Here is a 21,996-nt window from a genome sequence, read left to right as displayed (position 1 = left end):
CTTGAGATCTTCTTTAGAAAACTTAAAAAAATATATTTCCAGTACTAAACAAAAAGTAAAAAATACCGATTACGTGCAACTGATAAAATCTCTCTTCCAGGGACGTTGTAGCTACATGCAAATTACAATGGAAAACTTTTATCAGCTTTAAAAGTTTCTTTTGCATTTATAAGACGATCAGCATGACACTCAAAACATACCTGTATTCAGTAAGCGCTGAGTCTGCTGGCTGAGCAAGTTGCCTCCTCACACACAATAGCAGCCCCGACGCTAAGATAAATGAAGCTTTTATTGCTTTTATTGGGCACTTTTCATATCCGATGAGCTTGACATCTCCCAAAGGCGATGGAGTTTTTTTGCGACACTGCTTTTCCCTTTTTTCTTCTTTCTGTACTCTGATGGAAAAAAAAAAATAGAAATCATGTTAGGGAAAAATGTATTTTTTTCGTGGAGAAAACGTGCACCAGGAAATGTTTTGTTTTGAAGAAGTGATTTAACATGATACATGACCTAATTTACTGGAGTAAATGCTCACACTGCAAGGTCTGCTTTACTACAAGAGAGAAGTAGAGTGAAATATGTCATAATTTCACTGCGTTGTTGAAGAAAACCTTTTTCTTTGAATTCTAAATCAATCAGAATTTCAAAGTGACACACAAACCCTTTGTCTGTATGAAAGAGATGATATTTTAAAACTGATAAAAATGTAGAAAACACGTTTCTCACTTAGAAATTTTAGATGGGATGGTGTATTACTAGTTGCAGCGCTGAACTCACCATGGTGCAATTCAGTTACATGATTGGCCAGTGGTTTAATGAATAACGCGTCTGATTTTGCATCATGAGATTGTAGGTTCGACTTCTACCGGGTTCGTGTGTTTTTAAATCAGGCTACTCAGAAATAGATGTCCATTATGTGAATGAACCGCACCTGAAAGCAAACGTTGGTCGGGTTTCCTTCTTTCCAGCATGAAATAGCAAATTGTTACAAAAAGCACCAGCTAATGTCCAATAGCGTTAGTCGTTTTAATTAACATGAATATACTGTAAGGTCTTGGTACATGGGATTGGATTTCATCCACAATTTAAAAGGGCAAATTATATTTATAGGCTTCAGACACTTTTTAATACAAAAGTGACCTAAAACTCTGTAACTTTCAGGTTAGTTTGAACCTGTAATGAAAAAGGGGCCTGAAACTTCCATTCTGTGATGTACAGATGCAGCCATTCAAAATGCACGGGCGATACCGCATTATTTTCCGGTACGCTGTATGCAGTCTACCGCGAGTTACCGGTAAATACCGCTAGCAAAATAATAGTATCCGGAATTTCCGCAAGTTGGAGCTAATAAAGCTCAACCTCTCATGTTTGAGCTGTAGCTATCAAAGTCTTTAACAAAGATATTACTGATAGTATTAATAATAAATGACCTTGGACAAGCTGTAAACTCAAAGTATTGCCCTGGTCCACATTCTTTTTTTCATTGACCATCTTTGTAAAAGTAACACCACAGCATTTCGCAATCACGCATTTTTTTCCAATCATGCAAAGTACAGTAATTTTTGAGAATCGATTCACCATGCCTTTCACATGCTCATAAAAGAGATTGATTTAGGAACATAAACATATTACCGTATGCAAACTGTACTGTATACAGTATGTATATGTATATTTAATGTCTTAACTGTGCCCATTTAAGTACTGAATATTTATATGGAATTTTAGCTCTGAAGGGAAATCTTAGTGCCTGAGCATAAAAAAAATAGGAGCATACTGCAATGCGTGTGAAGGCCATAAACAATATTAATTTTGGAACATAAACATACAGTATATGGCTGGTCTCGGTACTTTAAAGAAAACATACACGAAACATGGTTTCATTATGACCAGAATCGGTCTTGAGATATTTTTAACTTGATTTACAGTATTTGAGAGGTATGTCTTGACACCAATACTACGTAAATACTGCTCAGGTATATGTTTCTAGGTTTATATTATGCATTTCATACGGTCAAATTACTTTTGAGCAACTGATAAGAAGCGCGAAACGGTAGGCCCAGGGCGTTTTAGTTTCGTTTTGTGCGGGGACTGCTTTAACTATATCGCCGTGGATTGATTAGAGATATCAAGTACATACAAGTCATTTTTTAAATGTTGTAGTTCGTCTTGTAAAAATGTTACGAGTACATCATCTGTCAACAATTACACAGGTTCTGTTTCCATATTGCGGATTTTGGTTACGTAATATTATTTTCTAATTTCATATTGTGAATATATGTGTAACGTTGCCATAGCCAAAATGTAATGTAGTGGCTCTCTGAAGGCACTAGTTCTGTAGGGTTTGGGCATTTACTGTGACAATTATTAATTGTAGCAGTAAATCACAAAGTTGATTCTTGCGATGGCTTTAGAATCCAACCATGCGACATAACTCAAACAACTCACACACACAGGTACTAATACACGAGGATACATTTATTAATACATAGAATATGCAAATAAACCTAACAGATCTTATCAAGAGGGTTATCAGAATACAAAAGGTATATATTCAATCAGTTACGAAGAGTTACACATCAAGAGGACATATGTTCAGTATATCATTCATTTAGACCGTTTCATAAATGAACTTGGTTATAACTTCTACATTAGATACTCAAAACAAGTACATAGCTCTTAGGAATTAAATTGATATCAACTGGTTGGGATAACAATTGAATTCTTGAGCTGTAATGCATTGAAGTTGAATACTCATCCAATCTCTGGGGATTCAGATCTCCTGCGGGCACAAAGAAACAGTTGCAGGCTGTTGCTGTCCAATCCGCGCTCTCTGGCTGCATGCCAGGCTGTGCTGTGCGGCTTGCGACGGTGCGCTGCAGATGCTCACTGGCCGGCTAGTTAGTGTTGGCTTTAACTAGCAAAGTTTGCGCACAGGAGAAAAGATGACTGTGAGTCCCAGCAAGTCAGGAAGAGGACCGGTTCGTTTCTGATGAAGAGCTAGTTCTGAATAGTGATTCAGCTGTCCACAGTTCCGACCTGTTCACGAGGCACGATGCTAACCTCAGGTGGATCCTCTGGTTACTCTCTGGCAACCTCCGCTCTAGACTCTTAAAACAAAGCAAAGTTCTGGCACTCGGACACACTGGCCGTTCCGTGGTTGTCCGGGCTGAGTCTCAGGATGGTCAGGAGGCGCGGTGCGAGAATGTCCTGCTCTTGGGAGCCTTCTGCTCCTGGGCTGTCCTGCCCTGGAATTCACCTTTGAATTCCCTTTAGAAAAGTCCACTGAATCTTCCTGAATCTCCCAGGCTCTCTGTGTTGCCTGTTTTTACCTGAAGGAACTTCAGCTCGTTGATTGGCTGAAAGTTCCATGGGCATCAGAGTCCCACGTGGGTTACTCGGCCCTACCAGTCCCTGATTGGTTGATCAAGGTGAGATATGAGTCACTTACTCCTGACACTTAGGAATGCAGTCCAGATGTCCATCTGGCACTCCCTAGACAGATAGGCGCCAATGGATGACCATTGATCATGATAGCCAGGCTTAGCTAAGTGCATCCCCCTTTGGGAGCTGTCCTAGGAAACCTTATCAAAAGAAACCTTAAATCAGCCTGAATGAATAGTTTCTCTGTGGCTGCACCACAGAGATGAACAGAGAGATGAGGCCTAATTTGGGAAAGCTCAGAAACACTTAATTCTTTCTTATTAATAAGCCTCGCCACTACATATGATTTGGGCAAACAGAGCCGCAAAGAAGTACATTATGGGTTGTTGTTTTTTTTGCAGTTTTATCTAGAACAAGCGATGCTTAAACCTTTGTCTGATTCTTGTGAAACTATCCACACGACAGTTACCTAGGAGTTGACTTCAGTGATGTCACTGATGGGATGTTTCTAAAAATCCATCCTCTGTAAAACTTCTTCTCCAGTTATCCTGCATATGTATTCGCTAATGAAGCTGTGTGTTCTGAGCCTGGTTCTCTACATTTCTGTATGAACCAGCTTAGAGGGCTAAAGACAGCTTGTGTTTAAATTGAGTGTAAGGTAATTTATGCTTCTAAAGTCATGGTCAGCATTTATTATTGTACTGTGCTGTAAACTTGTTCTGTGCCTAATTACATTATTTTATAGCTTTATCAAATCTGTACATTGTCTGTCGATAATGTTTCTGTAGTGCTTTTTCAGACCTCAGCATGCGACCATGCTGGTGGTGCTGTGGGTTAGTTTCCTGACTCCCATGTCACATGGTCTGCGATTGAATCCAATGGAACTATGACTTTATTTTTTAACAAACATTTCTTTGAAAAAATGAAACGTTTCCCTTGGTCAGAGATTAAATAAAACCTCACTAGCACCAAACAAATTTATATTTCTACATATCACAACATGATCGGATTGAAGTCTTTTTAATAACAATGAATAGTCACCTATGCGTTACAAAATAAACATTTATATTGATTTGAATCGCGTTTTGATTTAAATCGTAAACACGTGTTTAAATATATGTGTTTAAAGGCGATATACTGTATAAAAGTGCTGATTCTTATGGAATGTGTTCCACCGGGGATTCAAAAAATGTATTTTTTTTAATCGCGTATCTAATGAAAATTGCAGTATAACTTTGTTAAAAGTTACAAACAGTGACATGTTACATTATAATTTGGGTGTCTCCTCTTGCCAGAAAGCTCTAAATTGCATTTTGAGTGCGGTTTTTGATTTTTTCTAAATTGCAACCCATAAATAAAGCTGATACAGTTTAGACTTACTGTATTCTAAACTGTATTACAACAGCACATTGGACAATGCAATGTAAATTGCAAAAATGCACTTGGAATCTGTCCAAGCCCTACTACCAAAATTATTTAAACTGCGACACTTATCATTCACCTTTAATAAACTTTATTTTATATAGCGTTTTAAGCGAATAGGTAATTAGATTGCTCATAAACCTAATCGCTTTTTCTACATAAACACAGCGTGATTGCTCTCTGAAAATGCTTTTCCTTTATATTTAGGCTCAGATTTCAACTATAGATCGTATTATTATAAACTTTCTTGGAAAAATGTCTTTTATGTAAACCATGTTTGCTATTAATTCATTTAGGGCTAAAATACGTTCATTGTCTTCCAATCGAGTCAAGTTGACATTGGAAGCTTGCCACGCCCGGACTGTTACACCAACGCATTAGCATGTTAAAGCGATTTCATTGAGGAGCCTAGCTACTAGTTAACACTGTACTTACTACTTTGAAAATACCTGTGAAACCAGTTTAATTCGTCACAGCCAGCACTCCTGCAGAGAGGGGGGGTTGTACTCATTAATGTCCGATGACATACAAGTGGAAAGATTACAGATTTTAATCATCTTTTTTCTGAACCAGGGAAAATCTGATCATGTTTCTCTATAACAATAATAAAAAAACTTTATTTTACATATCACCTTTAAAAGTGGCATCTCAAAACAAATAAAATAAAATAAAAATAAATATTTTTATATTATATATTTTTATATATAAATAAAATGTAAAATAAAGTTTTTTATTATTGTTATAGAGAAACATGATCAGATTTTCCCTGGTTCAGAAAAAAGACGATTAAAATCTGTAATCTTTGCACTTGTACAGTATGTCATCGGAAAATACAATCAGTTTCTGCTTTGTGTAAGGATGGTGTCAAAAAGTAATCTAAGTGGTGAGAAAGCTGTGCTCCTCAAAGCGCTTTACAGGATAAAAACAATAACAACAACAGTGGCTGGGAAAACGATTTTTTTATATAGAAATACAAAATGAGATACTGTATAATGATGTGCATGAACAAAGTTATACTGCTATTTTCCTTAGATACGCGATTAAGAAAAATACATTTTTTTTAATCCCCAGTGGAACACATTCCAAACAGCAGAAATATTGGCGATCTGTGGCTACAGAAAATAGTGTGAACTTTATAGGCAAATGTAAGGTTATATTAAAGAAAAACACTTATTGTCACCTTTATCAACGTGATTATTTAAGACAGTTGTTCGGAACAGTATCTCTTCTCATATCTGTGGCTGTTGTCCTACAACAACGGTGGTGAAACAGGCAGAATGTGTGGAAAGGACTGGAGATGGAACAGGAGACTCATCCAGTCAATAGTAAGGTTGTGTAGGACCGCACACACTAGGGGACAGTGTTGAGTAGCGTGGTTTAAAAGCTTGACGAGCCAGGCAGGAATCGAACCTGCAATCTTCTGATCCGAAGTCAGACGCGTTATACATTGCGCCCTACTGTCACTTTAGTCAACTGCACTACAGTGAGCTCAGAGCCGCTACTAGTAATGCATTGCCCCTGTCCACATTTTCTCAATTAGATTCACGTGTTTTTTACGTGTGTCTAATTACTACGTCTTTCGTTTTGTCTGGTTTTAAAAAAATGTCTCTTTAAAACAGACAAAGGGTTTATGTGTCTCCCTGAAATTCACACACGAGGGAAGTCACACGAGGAAGGAAAGATATCGCGTTTAAAAGGAATCCGGAGTGGAGACGCCGGCGATTGAAAACGAAGCTTCATAGAGTACGTGCGCGCTACCACTGAACTAAACTCCCGATACCTAGTTTTTTCCGCAGGTCTTTAATAGTGTTAGGAAGAGTGAACCGTCAACAGTGCACATTTTAAAGGTCAAAGCAAGACAATCAGACGTGAGGATAGATCAGAACAGGAGCCTCTGCTTCTCTGTTTACTGAGCGTTTGGTGAACGTAAAAGTGAAAGACAAATTCGCTGTTTTCACTTTTTAATTAAGGAACAAGAAAACACCATGCTTCGAGCCGGATTCAAAACAGCGACATAACAATCACCCGTTGTTTTTTAAAACAGTTTTACGCTCTAGCAACTGAGCTATGGAAAGGTCACCTCAAAACGCCCACGTTTTGTCATACGCGTAGCCCAATGTAGTGTACTGTTTCTGTTTATTTAAATTCCAGTTCGACATCAAAATACTCACTCCCATAGTCTCTTTTAGTAGAAGAAATAGAGCACGATTCTACTGTATATTCTACCTGAGATCTTACAAATCGTTTGAAGGGATATCAGTGCAGGCAGAAATTGACTCTTTTTCTAGTGGAATCGGGATCATACAAAACCTTTCTTTTGAATTGAGAAGAGGATCATGGTGACACTCAAAACATCCCTGCCATTGTTTCTTTCGAGGACTAATGGATTATTGAGGTGCAAACATCGGTTCAAATCAAAACTCCGCTACTGGAGTTGCTTCTTGGAGAGTTTCTTCAAATCTTTCAGCTGAACGTCGATATCTTGGGATATTAACGATGATATACAGAGTGGTTTTCTTTTGATCGAAAATTTTATTAAAATATGAGCCTCTTTTACCTTTGTCTTGGATGTTTCGCAAGGTATAATACTTTCCCTTGCATCCTCAGATAAACATTATAAATACCACAAAGTTACAATATATGGAATAGCATTTACTTTTACATATATTTTAAAATTTACTCTTATTTAAAGCTACATTTAGTGCTAGGTAAAGATAACGTTGCTAATACTGATGTAGTAGAAATGTAAGATGAATTGATAGCTTTATCTGAGGTAAAAAAAAGTCCTAAAACGCCTCCTGTAACAGGTGAGGACTCATATCTAGATTCAACTCCAAACGTTGCTATTGCATTGCGCATTATGTAAACACGACCTGTTTCAGCTTCTAGTGAGTGCAGTTTTTCCAAATTGAAATTAACAAGAACATTTTTCAAGATGCACCATGTCCCAAAACCGTTCATCAGGACTACTATTAATATCAGGTGAAAGCAGTACAAAACATAAGTGTAACCTAAATATTAAGAGACTATTGTCTGTCATCTACTGCTGTAAGCCATGTTTAGCCAGCGCTAGAAATATTACTGCTCTACTACAGTAGCACAAGTGCACAAACCCGACTTAGAAACGGTTCACAAGTCAAAAGCTGAAGACGACGAGGATGGGATTCGAACCCACGCGTGCAGAGCACAATGGATTAGCAGTCCATCGCCTTAACCACTCGGCCACCTCGTCGAGAAAGTCAGCCCCTGCGGACATGAGTTGGCGTGCTCAAGATCATCTTTCTTCATTCTTGATGGTCATTTTCTTCTTCCACCTGCCATTTCACTATTTTGCTTGAGTGATGTCAATCCACCAGGCGTGTCCTGTGCTTCAGTGGCGAGTATAGAGGACACCCTGTTGTACACGGAAAGCACATCGATCTCCTTGGATATGAAAAGTGCCAGATAAAAGCCATTTCTCTTCCTGTCTCTTAGTATCGGGGCTGCTAGTGCATGAAAAGGAGGCAACTTGCTCGGCGAGCAGGCTCAGCGCACACCGAACGCAGATGTCTCAGAGCGGTGTGTCCACGCGGCTGTAAGCATAGCGCTCTGCCGGCGCCGTGGTTTAGCTGGTTAAAGCACCTGTTTAATAAAGAGGAAATTCTGCGTTCAAATTCTTAGCGAAACCTTTCTTCCTGTTTTGTTTTACAGAACAGATCATTTGGGACACTCACAGAAGGCTTGATTTGGTTTAATGCATGTATTCATTTCCTTTGTCGGACTTTTTTAAATCATATATCTTACGAAAGATTAAATGTGAGCGAATTTTGTGTTCACCAAAAGTATGTAAATGGCAAAAAGCGGCGGGTAAGCGTTTCTGTGGTGCATTTGGTTGGCGTGTTCGGATCTTAACCCAACGTTGGGTGTTTTGAGCCCACCCAGGGACGCACTTCCTCCCATAGTAAACATCATCACCCCAGATATTTAATTTGTCCGCAAAACCTTAACTATTTTGATATTTGCAGTAGCAAACAATTGAGGGTTGGTCAGAGGTAAAGACTGCGATAGAGTCAACATTACCGGGAATTTCCAATAATTACCGACAAGGGCAACTTCCAAGCAGATAGTATTCACCCATGGAAATTTATGTTCCAATGTGTGGCGGGAGAATTCACTTATACTCCTGTTGCATCCTCAGCTAAAATAATTAAAATTATCTGAGAACTTGACAAGCAAAAACGACAGATCGCCGGAGTTATATTTTAATATTTTCGTATATTTACCTTAATTTGAATTCTAAATGTTAACCTAGTGTAATTTTGTTGTTCCTTTAAAATATTTTAGCTGAAGATGCGAGGGAGGATATTACACCTTGCCAAACATCTAAAATAACTGTAAAAGAGGCTGGCATTTTAATAAAACAGGCGATCAAAAGAAAGCTACAGATAGTATGGTATTATCCACAATATCCCTCGATATTGAAAGTCAGATCAGGAATTTGAAGAAACTATCAAAGAAGCAACGGCAATAGCAGAGGATGTTGATTTTGAACCAATGTTTACACGTCAATAATCCAGCAGTCCTCGCTTGCCAGACTTCTTCAAGATATTCTGTGTTCTATACAGAAAATCGAAAATTAAGCGCACATGCCGCAAGAGGGGTGGTCCGAAGCAAAGACTGCGGTAGAGGAGGAAAAAACTCCGCACGATGACTCGTGTCTAATATTCGGCCCCTGAAAAGCATCATATTCGTTGAATTGCTTGTGAGCGTGTGATTTCGCAATGCCTGTGTGCGGGCTTATACTTCCGGAATATCAATGGTCAGACGCTTGCGATGAGTGATTGTGTTTTGTATTATTTAGATAATTGAAAATAAAACATTTTCAAATTTACAGCTCGAATGAAATAAAAAAGTTAATTTGTCTCTTTTTTGTAACAACATTGCCATAACTATTCAGATACATCAGAATAGTACCTGGACGTGACAGGACTTTATTGGATTTTAGGGGATTTATTTTTGCGCATCTTCGCCTACGATCAGGAATACCTTCCTGTTTTCAGCGTGTTTATTGTTTCTGCCTGTGATCTCGGAAAGAAAGACCCAACAAATGTTCACCGAGTTTGCTGTGGTTTGAGAGGAGTGTATGAAGGTAATAAAGGAGGGAGGACGCGCGCATTCCGCATGGGGAGCGCAGAGTAATGAGCCGCACCTGCAGCTCGCTGAGTCTTTTCTCATATAACCGCTCAGCCTAGACACACAGCGCCTCCAGTCTGTGTTGGAGATTTGCAGTTCAGAAAACAGCTGTGTCGAGCAGAAACTGATCTTCCTGCTTTAGTTAAGGTTATTGGAATCGACGGTTACTGTGGGGGTATAGCGCTTGTATCTCTCTTCTCTGGCTAAACACTATCTACTGTAAAGTATAGAAATAGACAGAAGCTGAAATACAGCTACAAATACTTCAGTAAGGCCAGGCACATAGGAAAGTTTAATACAAATGTTCTATGAATCACTTTGCCTAGATTTTCGAACTCTGTTCGAGCTCTGATATACTGTAATCGTCTCGGCTCCTGCCGCTGTCACTGGGAGAGTGACTGCATTCCGTAGGGCTACAGGTTGATTTCACAATGCCACATTTAGTGAAATACAGGAGAAACTGCAAGGAAAACAATGTTTTAATAAATCTTCTTCTGTTTTTTTTTTATTGCGGTCTTTCACATTTGAATGCATACCTTGGAGTAAATCTTTCCAGATTTCAGGCAGCCCAAACAGTTCTTAAGGCAGAATTCGAAGCCTATTTGACTTTCTGCTGATCACATTGAAGAGTTCACGAAGCATTTCCCTGCCTATCATGTGCCCGCAAACTGGTTTCTCCATTTTTCCGTGTTAGCGAGCACAACAGTCGGGAAACATGCAAGATAGTAGCTGTAAGGAGTGGGATATGAACCCACGCGTCTAGTCAGAGGACCGGGACACCCAACCAAGGAAAGACAAGAGTTTTTGAGTTTGGCGCCTTAGACCACTCAGCCATCTTGATGAGCTAAATAAAACGGTCTGTTAAAAGCACCAGTAAAGTAAATGCTTTGCAGGAGAAGCGCCAAGTTCCCTGTTGGAGCCTAAACGGTTCGCGGAAATCAAATTTTCGGATCGATTCAGAGTGTGCTTTACAGCCTTTGTGTAATATTTTGATCTGCTAGGATGCAGTTGTCTTCACAATCTGGATTATCTCATAAAGAGCGACGTCAGTGTAAAACAGCTATCATTTTTAAGAACAGACGTTGTTTTGCATTATTCTAATTGGTTTATTTTCCTGATTGCAAGGTATTGTGAAGCATAAAAGCCAGCTGCATAAATCTCTAATTCGCGTCTTTGATGAAGGCGCTTCAAATAGCAGCCAGTGCAGGATTAACGCTTTTAGAGCATGCATTACATTGTATATAGTAATACATAAGCTTAAATTCGCACACTGTTATTTAGACAGTGCCAACCAGTCTGACCTCCTACAACTTTCTGTGCTGACGGATTAGGTCTTACAGCAGCTGCAGCCAGAGTAGCCGTAATGGCAACACAGTGCTTGGAGTTCGGCTATTCTTATTTCTTCTGCAGAACCAGCGGTATCGGAATATATTGATCCGCATAAGAAGCGCTTTCGGTTTCTGATCGTTTTTATTGAGCGCTGCTCTAAACTTTACATGTGCTCGTACTAGTTTTCCCTATGAACAAAAGACATTTCCCTAATTACATGATTTCACAATTTTCTTTTCAACAAGTAGAAAGAAATAAAATATAATTCCATATAAAAGCCCCAGGCAGGATGGTTGGTGGTCTAAGGCGTTGCATTCAGGTTGCAGTTTCTCCTTGAGGCGTTTGTTGAAATTCCACTTCTGACAAAGAAGTTAGAGTAGAAACGATAAAATCCCTAGGGAGAAAACATCTCTCATTTCACGTGTTTAATGTTAATTGTCTCAGTGGTTGCCTCGGTGATTGATGGATCTTCTCTCTTGCAGGGTGACGGCAAACGTCTTCAGAGAGGGAGTCTCACACGCACGGCTTTTCTTCATCAGGCGCGGAGACAACAGAAACAGACTTCAAACTGAAATGAATTACTTCTTGAGCGTTTATGACTGTCTATAAAATGCTGAGAGCAGGTGAAAACGTCTTTTGAAATGAGGAAATGTCTGCTGACAGTAAACAGAGCTCACGCTGAGCTGCAAACAAGTGCTCCTCGTTAGTACAGTGCTGAGTACCCCCGCTTGTTGCGCGGGAGACGGGGGTACGTTTCTGTGACAGGGCGCTGGTTTAATTTTTTAACAACCTGACTTCACTTAAAAAGTGTGTACTGTGTTCTAAGTTTCGGACTAGTTAGTGTGGTAGAATATGGAGATCATCCCCAGCTCTGAGCTCAAATGCAACAACATGTCATGCTGAACAAAGTCAGAGCCCAGCTGAACGTGTGCTCAGTGTAGTGCTCAGGACTCAGGAGCATTGTTGAGCAATTTATCTGATCAGTAAATTAAAATGCAGGACACTGTAAAATAGGATTATGACTGTGTCTCTGTCTCGTTTGTCCCTCACAGTTTAAAAGATACCAGTAAGGACACACAACTACTAATGTGATACTTATTGGAAATAGTCCCAAAACAAGCACGTCTGGCAGCTGGTAGACTCCTGTAATTTTGCAGTGACAGAACACTTAGAAGATTTGCAATCTATTTAAATATGAATTTACTAAATTTCAGTTCTCTTCACTCCCCGGCATAACTGAACTTTCACTGTCGCATACTAAAGGCTTTACATGCATTAGCTGTGATAAAGCTTCTAATAAACACATAATGAAACTTAGTTTTGTTCCTCATGATCCTCTTCTCGATCCAAATGAAATGTTTAATATGATCCCCTGAGAAAAAAAAATGAGTCCATTTCCGCCTGGAATGATTGATGCCTCATCAAACATTTTGTAATATCCCCGGAAGTTTATACAGAAGAATCCTGGTTCGTGGGTTAAATTCAAGGTAAGAAAGACTAAGGAAACGAGTGGGAAACGATGTCGATCTGTGATTTAAATCATCCGGAACATTGCACAACATCGGGCAGTATGTGACAGAGAGCAATACCTGATATCCCTTCGATAGCTCAGCTAGTAGAGCGAAGGACTGTAGTAAAAACAGCTGGGAATCCTTAGATGTCTGGTTTGACTCCGGCACGAAGGAAGGTAATTTAATCAAATAGTTAAAATAGCGAATCTGTTTCATTCAGACATTGTTCAAAAGCTCAATAAATGAAGCAGAGGCTCCTGTTCTGAATTCAGCTCACGTCTGATTGTCTTGTTTTGGCCAAGATCTGATCTTTCAATTAAGGGACAACTCTGTCTGCTTTGTAATTCAAAAATACATACAAATGTCAAGTTTTTTTGTAGATATAAAGGTTCTCTCTGTTTTCAAAGGATGGCTACTTAATTGGCTTTATGATTTGGTATTGATTTTGTATCGTTGTATTATTAAGTTTGTGCTTTCTGTGTTTTTATCGTATTGTGAACTTATTTTTTAAACAAATGCTTACAAAGGCAGACAAGGCACACATCTGTTTATACCAGTGGTGAATTGTACATTTTTATTAAGTACAATCTACTGTGCACTTTTGGGAGTATAACAGGTTCGATATAAAGTGGCAAAAAATATAAAAGGGAAAAATACCTCAGACTGCGTGTAAAGGCCTCGTTGTGACTGTTTTATTTTTAGATAAAGACGGTGTACTGTGCACAAAATGTTGCAGAAACACAATCTGATATTTTAATAACTATTATTTTAATAATTGGATAAGTATGAGGCCCCGGATCCAAATCATCAGTCTTGATATTTTTAAAAATGATATCTTTCCTTCCTCTCGTGGAAGTCACACGATGTGAACAATTGTTTTTTTTTTTTCCACGTTGTGATCCAAAGAGCCTCAGACGCACAGTCAACAGTAACCAAACCAGGATGGATTCTGCTGGGAGCCGGACTGAGCTCATTCTCACTCCCTGTGCTGAAAACAGAATTATCTCTTCCCCGAACATCGTCTACAGCTGCTAGATATTGCTCTGCGTCCTACTGCTCAAGCAATTCCTTTGACCAAAGACAGATCACTTGTGCGCTTTTAACCTTCTTGCAGCTACAGGCGAGACTGAAGCTGGAGATGTGAAGGCACCCGCTGGTGCATGTTCTCCAAATTTCACAATCGTGACAGACTTCTCTTTTTTAAAAAAGTAGATATAGCCCTGAAAAAGCATTAGCTTTATCAGTTTTTACATTAATCAAACATGATATTTTTATTACATTTGTTTAAACTTATATAGCGCTTTTCTGGACACTCCACTCAAAGCGCTTTACAGGTAATGGGGACTCCCCTAGTGCGCCAGAACACTCACCACACATCAGCTATTAATGGGGAGGAGAGCAGAGTGATGAAGCCAGTTCAGAGATGGGGATTATTAGGAGGCCATGAGTAAGGGTCAATGGGTAATTTGGCCAGGATGCCGGGGTTACACCCCTACGCTTTCGAGAGACGACCTGGGATTTTTAATGACCACAGAGTCAGGACCTCGGTTTTACGTCTCAGCCAAAGGACGGCACCTGTTTACAGTCCAGTGTCCCCGTCATAATACTGGGGCATTAGAACCCACACAGACCCGCCCAGCGACAGAAACCAGACGGTACCGTGTGTCGGGCTCGGCTGCGAGCAGGAAAATGACGTTATGGGGACAAAGTAGAGAAAATCAAAACGGTTCTATAAAAGAACTGTGTCAGCTGTCAGTTCGCAGTCTGTACTCTAAATCCACCGATCCGATTTCAAATCTCTCTAACACCTGAGCTGCGGCTTTTTTCGAGTAGTTATTCAGGAGAACATTATGTTAATCATATAGATGAAACGTTTAATATATTCAGGTGGGTAGCTACGTCAGCATTCGAATCTGCAAAGGAACAAGTAATACTGTAGGTTTATTCCATGCTGAAAAGAGAAGAGAGAAAACAAACCTGAAGAAGGTTTCACAGCTGAAACGTGATGTTTTCTCTCTTCTCTTTTCAGCATGGAATAAACCTATTCCCAGTGGGCGGTGATTCGTCGAATATAGGTATATTCACAGCGAAAATACGGCTATACGTATATATACGTCGTTGCGACGTATAATCAACGTCGAATTGCAACCGTAAAATTGACGACATTAATAAACGCATATATAACGTCGAAAACACATCTAACACAGTGCCTGAGGCTTTTTACTGTATATATTGTTTGTGCCGCAACTAGGAGTATACGGCACTCTGCATAGTGTACGAAGTAAATTTATTTTATTATTTTATTAATAAATATAATAAATTAATTAATTACTGCGAAAATAATTTACTTCGTACACTGTGCAGAGTGCCGTATACTCCTAGTTTTAAAACTGACAAAAATGTAGAAAACACGTTTCTCACTTAGAATTTAAGATGGGGGTGGGGTATTACTAGTAGCGGCGCAGAACTCACCATGGTGCAATTCATTTACGTGACGGGCTAGTGGTTTAATGGATAACGCGTCTGATTTCGTTTTATAAGATTGTCGATTCGACTTCTACCGGGGTTTTGTGATTTAAATCAGGCTTTTTGGGCAGTGTGCCTTTTCTCTTGTCGAGTTTAAGATGATTCGCTGCATAAGCTCCTGACTGGGTGTTCTGTACTGCTCTGTTATTTCATTCAGATTACTTAAGTGGTGTACAGATAAAACCCAACTGCGTGGTATAATTTCCGGGTTCGGCACCAGCAGCACCTGCAAACATATCAGCTGACCTCGACGTGAGTTGAACACACAACTTTCTAATCTGGAGTCAGACACGCTACCGTTGCGCCACGAGGTCACTCGCCACAAGTGCTTTTAATTCCCCCAAAGAGAAAAATCAGCGTCCCTGGAAAAGATTTTTTTCATTCTCTCCTGTGAGGAGCGCCGCTCTTCCAACGAGGGTCTCTTCTTCCCAGACCACAGATTATTCTTCCCGCCAGGCTCTCTCACAGAGAGCACACACACCGTCTCCACTAATGTGTTTACTACATCTATAGATCTGACCCCCTACAGCCCCGATATACAGCCCGGATATTCGATATTCCCCATTAAAGAACAAAAAATATTCCTGGATAGGATATTTACCACCAGCCTCGTGAACATCTCATCTTGACCTCTTCCAGGAGGAGCACAATTAACACAGAATCCTCTCTCCATTTAGCAAATAACACAAAACACTGTTTACCTGTCAAGACAGAAAACCAGGCTGCTCCAGGTGAGGCTTAAACTCACAACCTCGGCATGACTCCACTGATGATGTCATTTTACATGGCCTGAACCAGGAAAGAGTTTGGAAGTTATGGTGTTGTTTTAATACTTGCCTACTCTTTTAATTTTTCGGTCAAATCTTTTATTTGGGAGTACTTTCAATTGATGTTAATCCTTGTCCCGATGCACGATTCTGGGCCATGGTGCATCTTGAATAATGTTCTTATAGGCTTCAGTTTGGAAAAGTGCGCTCTTCAGAAGCTACCGAAACCGCTAATGGTTACATAACACTTAATGCAAAAGCAACGGTCGGGTTTGAAAAAGAATATTACTTGCTATGAATACAAACACTGCTACAGGAGGGGTGTTAGGGCTATTTTAGCTTAGATCATCAATTCATCTGACATTTCTTCTCCATCTATATCAACAGCGAAATCGCTACTGAGCGCTAAAGGCAGGTCCTGGCAAAACAATCTTCTTTAGAAAACATTATTCAAACTATTTCTACTACCATACGTCAAGTAAAAGATACCGATTGCACGCAACTAATACAATCTCTTTTCCAGGGACGTTGTAGCTAGATGCAAATTACAATCGAAAATGTATCAGCTTTAAAATTTTCTTTTGGATCCACAGGATGATCAGCATGAACCATCAAAGAGCCTGTAGCTGCAAGAAGGTTAAAAGCGCACAAGTGATCTGTCTTTGGTCAAAGGAATTGCCGGAGCAGTAGGACGCAGAGCAATATCTAGCAGCTGTAGACGATGTTCGGGGAAGAGATAATTCTGTTTTCAGCACAGGGAGTGAGAATGAGCTCAGTCCGGCTCCCAGCAGAATCCATTCTGGTTTGGTTACTGTCAGACTGTGCGTCTGAGGCTCTTTGGATCGCAACGTGAAAAAAAAAAAGAACAAAAAACATTTGCTCACATCTTGTGATTTCCACGAGAGGAAGAGAAGATATCACAAAAAAAATCAGAACTGAAGATTTGGATCCGGGACCTCATACTTGTCAAATGATTAAAATAATAATTATGAAAATATTAGGTTGTGTTTCTGCAACACATCGTGCACAGTACGCCATTTTTTCTAAAAATACAGTAGATTGTACTTAATAAAAATGTACAATTCATCGCTGGTGTAAACAGATGTGTGCTGTGTTTGCCTTTGTAAGCATTTGTTTAAAAAAGAAGTTCACAATATGATAAAAACACAGAAAGCACAAACCTAATAATATAACGATACAAAATCAATACCAAATCATAAAGCCAATTAAGTACCTATCCTTTGAAAACAGTGACATTTGTATATACATTTGAATTACAAATAAGACAGAGTAGTCCCTTAATTCAAAGATCTTGGCCAAAACAAGACAATTAGATGTTAGCTAAGCCTCTGCTTCATCGTTTATTGAGCTTTTGATCAACGTCTGAGCGAAAAAGATTCGCTATTTTAACTCTTTGATTAAAGTTCACAAAAGCACCTTCCTTCGAGCTGGAGTGAAAACAGTGACTTGAGGATTCCTAACTGTTTTTAATACAGTCCGCCACGCTACCAACTGAGCTATCGAAGGGATCTAAAGTGCTCCTCTCTGGCACATATTGCCCAATGTAGTGAAATATTCCGGGTGATTAAATTCCAGTTCGACATCAAGTTTCCAACTCGTTTCCTTAGTCTTGTTTACCTTGAATTTAAGCCACAAACCAGGATTCTACTGTATAAACTTCCGGGGATGTTACAAAATGTTTGAGGGGGCATCAATCATTACAGGCGGAAATTCACTCCTTTTTTTTTCTCGAGGCATCATATTAAACATTTCATTTGGATCGAGAAGAGGATCACCATGCGAGACAGAACAAACTGTTTGATTCTGTCTTTATTGGGAGCTGTATCACAGCTAATGGATGTAAAGCCTTCAGTATGCGATAGTGAGAGTTCAGTTATGCCAGGGAGTGGGAGTGAAGAGAACTGAACTGAAATTTAGTGAATTCATATTTAAATAGAGTGTAAATCATCAAAGTGTTCTGTCACTTCAAACTTAGTACGACACTACCAGGAGTGGGGATCGAACCCACGTGGACTTTCGTCCATTGGATCTTAAGTCCAACGCCTTAACCACTCGGCCATCCTGGTCTACAGCAATATGCTGCTCAGTTGTTTAACATTTGAATATGATTCATCTATTAAAAAAAAACAGCGCCCTGTCACAGAAACGTACCCCGGTCTCCCGCGCAACAAGCAGGGGTACTCAGCACTGTACTAACGAGGAGCGCTTGTCCGCAGCTCACCGTGAGCTCTGTTTACTGTCAGCAGACATTTCCTCATTTCAAAAGACGTTTTCGCCTGCTCTCAGTAATTAATGTCGGTTTGAAGTCTGTTCCTGTTGTCTCCACTCTTGACGAAGAGCAGCCTTACGTAGGAGACTCCCTCTCTCAAGAATTTTGCCATCACCCTGCAAGAGAGAAGAGCCATCAACCACCAAGACACTTAACATTAAACACATGAAATGTGAAATGTTTTTTACTTAAGGATGTTACCGTTTCCACTCTAACTTCTTTGTCAGAAGTGGGATATGAACAAACATCTCTAGGGGAAGCTACAACCTGAACGCAACGCCTTGGACCACCAGCCATCCTGCCTGTGGCTCTTAAATGGAATGATATGTTTTATTTCTACTTGATGATAAGGGAAAAAAAAAGTTAAATGTAATTAGGGAAATGTCTTTTTTTCATGGGGAAAACAAGTCTAAGCAAATGTAAAGTTTAGAGCAGCACTCAATAAAAACTATCTGAAACCGGTAGCGCTTCTTATGCGGATCAGTATATTCCGATACCAGTGGTTCCGCAGAAGAAATAAGAAAAGCTGAACTCCAAGCACTGTGTTGCCATTACTGCTACTCTAGCTGTAGCTGCTTTAAGATCTACTCAGCGGGCACAGAATGTTGTATGAGGTCAGACTGGTTTGCGATGTCTAAATAACAGCATGCGAATTTAAGCTTATTTAAGTATTTTAAGTATTTAGAATATAATACATGCTCCAAAAACGTTAATCCTTCACTGGCTGCTATTTGAAACGCCTTCATAAATGACACGTAATAGAGATTTATGCAGCTAGATTTTATGCTTCACCATACATTGCAGTCAGGAAAATAAATCAATTTTCTTTAACACCTCTGGATAAAGTTCTTGGATAAAGTGGAGCAGGTTTCAGACCTCTGCGTACAGCGCCCTTGATGTCATTTTATTTTTACAGCAGCAAGCATCCTGAAAGTTTTTTTTATATTTTTTTATTTGAACAACAAAAATACATATAATACAAAAAAGATCACATATGACGTATCAACAACATCGTCAGGGGCACGTGCTATAATCCAATTACACTTTCTGAAAAATCTACTGTCCATGCAAATGTACATGCTGGGTTCTTTTCTGCACTGAGCTGCTCATTTGAAATCCAGAAGGCAACACAGACGCGCTCCTATACCAAGAGTCTTATCTGGACCACCTGGGTAAAAAAAACAGGAAACCTAAGCACTATTCTATACTGACAGCTTTTGAAAAGGAGCTCTGTAATATGCACATATACAAAGACAAGGTATAAATACTCCATAGGTTTAAAATTCAGGAATATGAATGGTCAATTGTTTACAATTGGAGTTTTTATGTTTCGTATGATTTAGCGACTTTTTTTCAACATGTAAAAAAAAAAACAGCACACCTAAATGACAAAGCCTTAGAGCTACAGAGAAAAAACAAATTGCGTTTAAAGTAATTTTAAAGGCTCGAGAAAACATTGCACTATGAACGCAAATGTTTGTCTTCTTTGTCGCACTTACGTTTTGTTGCTTTAGCAAATTTCATGCAGTTTATTTCTGACACAAGACATAACAAGCTTGTGTATTTATGACAAAAAACCAGGGCAACAATTTTCATTGACCTTGAAACTAAAATTGTTAAAAAGTAAGTTAAATGCACATATAGTAAATATATTTTCTCATATAATGGTGTGTTTTTCTGTCTAAGAATCCTTCATGAATGGTTTAACAGACACTTTGCATGATTAAAACAAATATTTACGAATTTTAACGTTTTATACAATAAAGTTTTATTGTGAACATGAGCCCTGTTTATCGATATCACCAATACAGTTCTGGATTTTATTCTGCCTTCCTACGCACATATGAATTTTCTTTCACACAACAGCTCGCATGTGTGGTAGGGTATTAGCGCCAGGGATAAAAAGAATGATGTTGGCTTTTAAATGATAAACCATTTGCGTTTATACAAAATCACAATGCGTTGTCGCAGACATTGGGACATACTCTGTTTAAACACCTGTCGTTTTCTCTTATATTGGCTCCTGTGCTTCGGTCCATTCGGTCCAAAGAGTGGATTTTGCACCTGCGCCAGTGCTGTAGTGGTATCATACAGACGCCCATACAAATCCATCACACGCTGAAAGCTCCGGAAGGCAACATAAAATATTGCTCTGTCTGTTGGTGGATTAGGTATGCACGCTTTTTTCAATGTAAAATACAATGTAAAAAGATCAAATTTGATTCAAAATCGATTAATGTAAAAACCAAAAAAGCTCATGTTTTTTATCTAGTTTTATCTTTATCTATATCTATATCTAGTTTTTCAAAGGTCTTTTAAAAAAAAAGTTTATCGCGATTGTGAAAGTTAGAGAAGGTGTACCAGCACGTGCCTTCATATCTCGCCTGTAGCTGCGAGAAGGTTAAAAGCGCACAAGTAATCTGTCTTTCGTCAAAATAATTGCTGGAGCAGCAGGACGCAGAGTACCATCCAGCAGCTGTAGATGGTACTCTCAGTCCGGCTCCCAGCAGAATCCATTCTGGTTTGGTTACTGTCAGACTGGGCGTCTGAGGCTCTTCGGATCACAACGTGAAAAAAAAAAGAACAAAAAACAATTGCTCACATCGTGTGATTTCCACGAGAGGAAGGGAAGATATCACTTAAAAAAAACAGAACTGAATATTTGGATCCGGGGCCTCATACTTATCAAATTATTAAAATAATGATTATTAAAATATCAGATTGTGTTTCTGCAACATTTCGTGCACAGTACGCCGAATTTAACAATAAAACAACAGTCACAGTGAGGGCTTTACACGCAGACTGGGGTATTTTCCCTTTTTATATTTTTGCCACTTTATATCGAACCTGTTATACTCCCAAAAGTGCACAGTAGCTTGTAAATAAAAACGTACAATTCACCGCTGGTATAAACAGATGTGTGCCTTGTTTGCCTTTGTACGTTAAAAACACAAAAAACACAAACTTAATAATATAACGATACAAAATCAATACCAAATCATAAAGCCAATTAAGTACATATCCTTTCCTTTGAAAACAGAGAACACCTTTATATCTACAAAAAAAAAACGTGACATTTGTATATACTTTTGAATTACAAAGCAGACAGAGTACTCCCTTAATTCAAAGATCAGATTTTGGCCAAAACAAGACATTCAGACGGGAGTTTAATTCGGAACAAGAGCCTCTGCTTCGTGGTTTATTGACCTTTTGATCAACGTCTGAGTGAAAAAGATTTGCTATTTTAACTGTTTGATTAAAGTTCACAAGAAGCACCTTTCTTCGAGCTGGAGTCAAACCAGCAACCTAAGGATGCCTCACCATTTCCACTACAGTCCTCCGCTCTACCAACTGAGCTATCGAAGGGAAGTGGGGAATACTGTTTACCTTGAATTTAAGCCACGAATCAGGTTTCTAAAGTATGAACTTCCGGGGATATTACAAAATGTTTGATGGGGCATCAATCGTTGATCAATCGTAGCAGGGGTGGCGCACCGTCACTGTACCCAGACGGAAGGCAAGCACCTGTTTCCCCTGGACTGCAGCAAGCTGTCCCATCACGGTCTTCAGCTGCAGGCCGGAGGCCTCCCATCCTGGG

General features: G+C 39.3%; 4 non-coding genes across 4 annotated transcripts; all 4 read right to left on the bottom strand.

Moving 5' to 3' along the window:
• Positions 1–7,953: 7,953 nt before the first annotated feature.
• On the bottom strand, positions 7,954–8,035 carry trnas-gcu (transfer RNA serine (anticodon GCU)). Its single transcript has one exon. It is a non-coding gene; the product is annotated as a tRNA-Ser (tRNA).
• Positions 8,036–15,583: 7,548 nt separating this feature from the next.
• Positions 15,584–15,655, bottom strand: trnaw-cca (transfer RNA tryptophan (anticodon CCA)). Its single transcript has one exon. It is a non-coding gene; the product is annotated as a tRNA-Trp (tRNA).
• Positions 15,656–18,112: 2,457 nt separating this feature from the next.
• Positions 18,113–18,195, bottom strand: trnal-uaa (transfer RNA leucine (anticodon UAA)). Its single transcript has one exon. It is a non-coding gene; the product is annotated as a tRNA-Leu (tRNA).
• A 3,481-nt stretch (positions 18,196–21,676) lies between these two features.
• Positions 21,677–21,764, bottom strand: trnay-gua (transfer RNA tyrosine (anticodon GUA)). Its single transcript is given in 2 exon segments — positions 21,677–21,712; positions 21,728–21,764. It is a non-coding gene; the product is annotated as a tRNA-Tyr (tRNA).
• Between the last annotated feature and the right edge of the window lie 232 nt (positions 21,765–21,996).

This window comes from Atractosteus spatula, unplaced genomic scaffold (genome assembly GCF_055471065.1).
Source record: "Atractosteus spatula isolate fAtrSpa1 unplaced genomic scaffold, fAtrSpa1.hap1 Scaffold_51, whole genome shotgun sequence".
Lineage (NCBI taxonomy): Eukaryota > Metazoa > Chordata > Actinopteri > Semionotiformes > Lepisosteidae > Atractosteus > Atractosteus spatula.
Note: the sequence above shows the minus strand (reverse complement) of the source record. Positions and strands in the feature narration are given on the sequence as shown.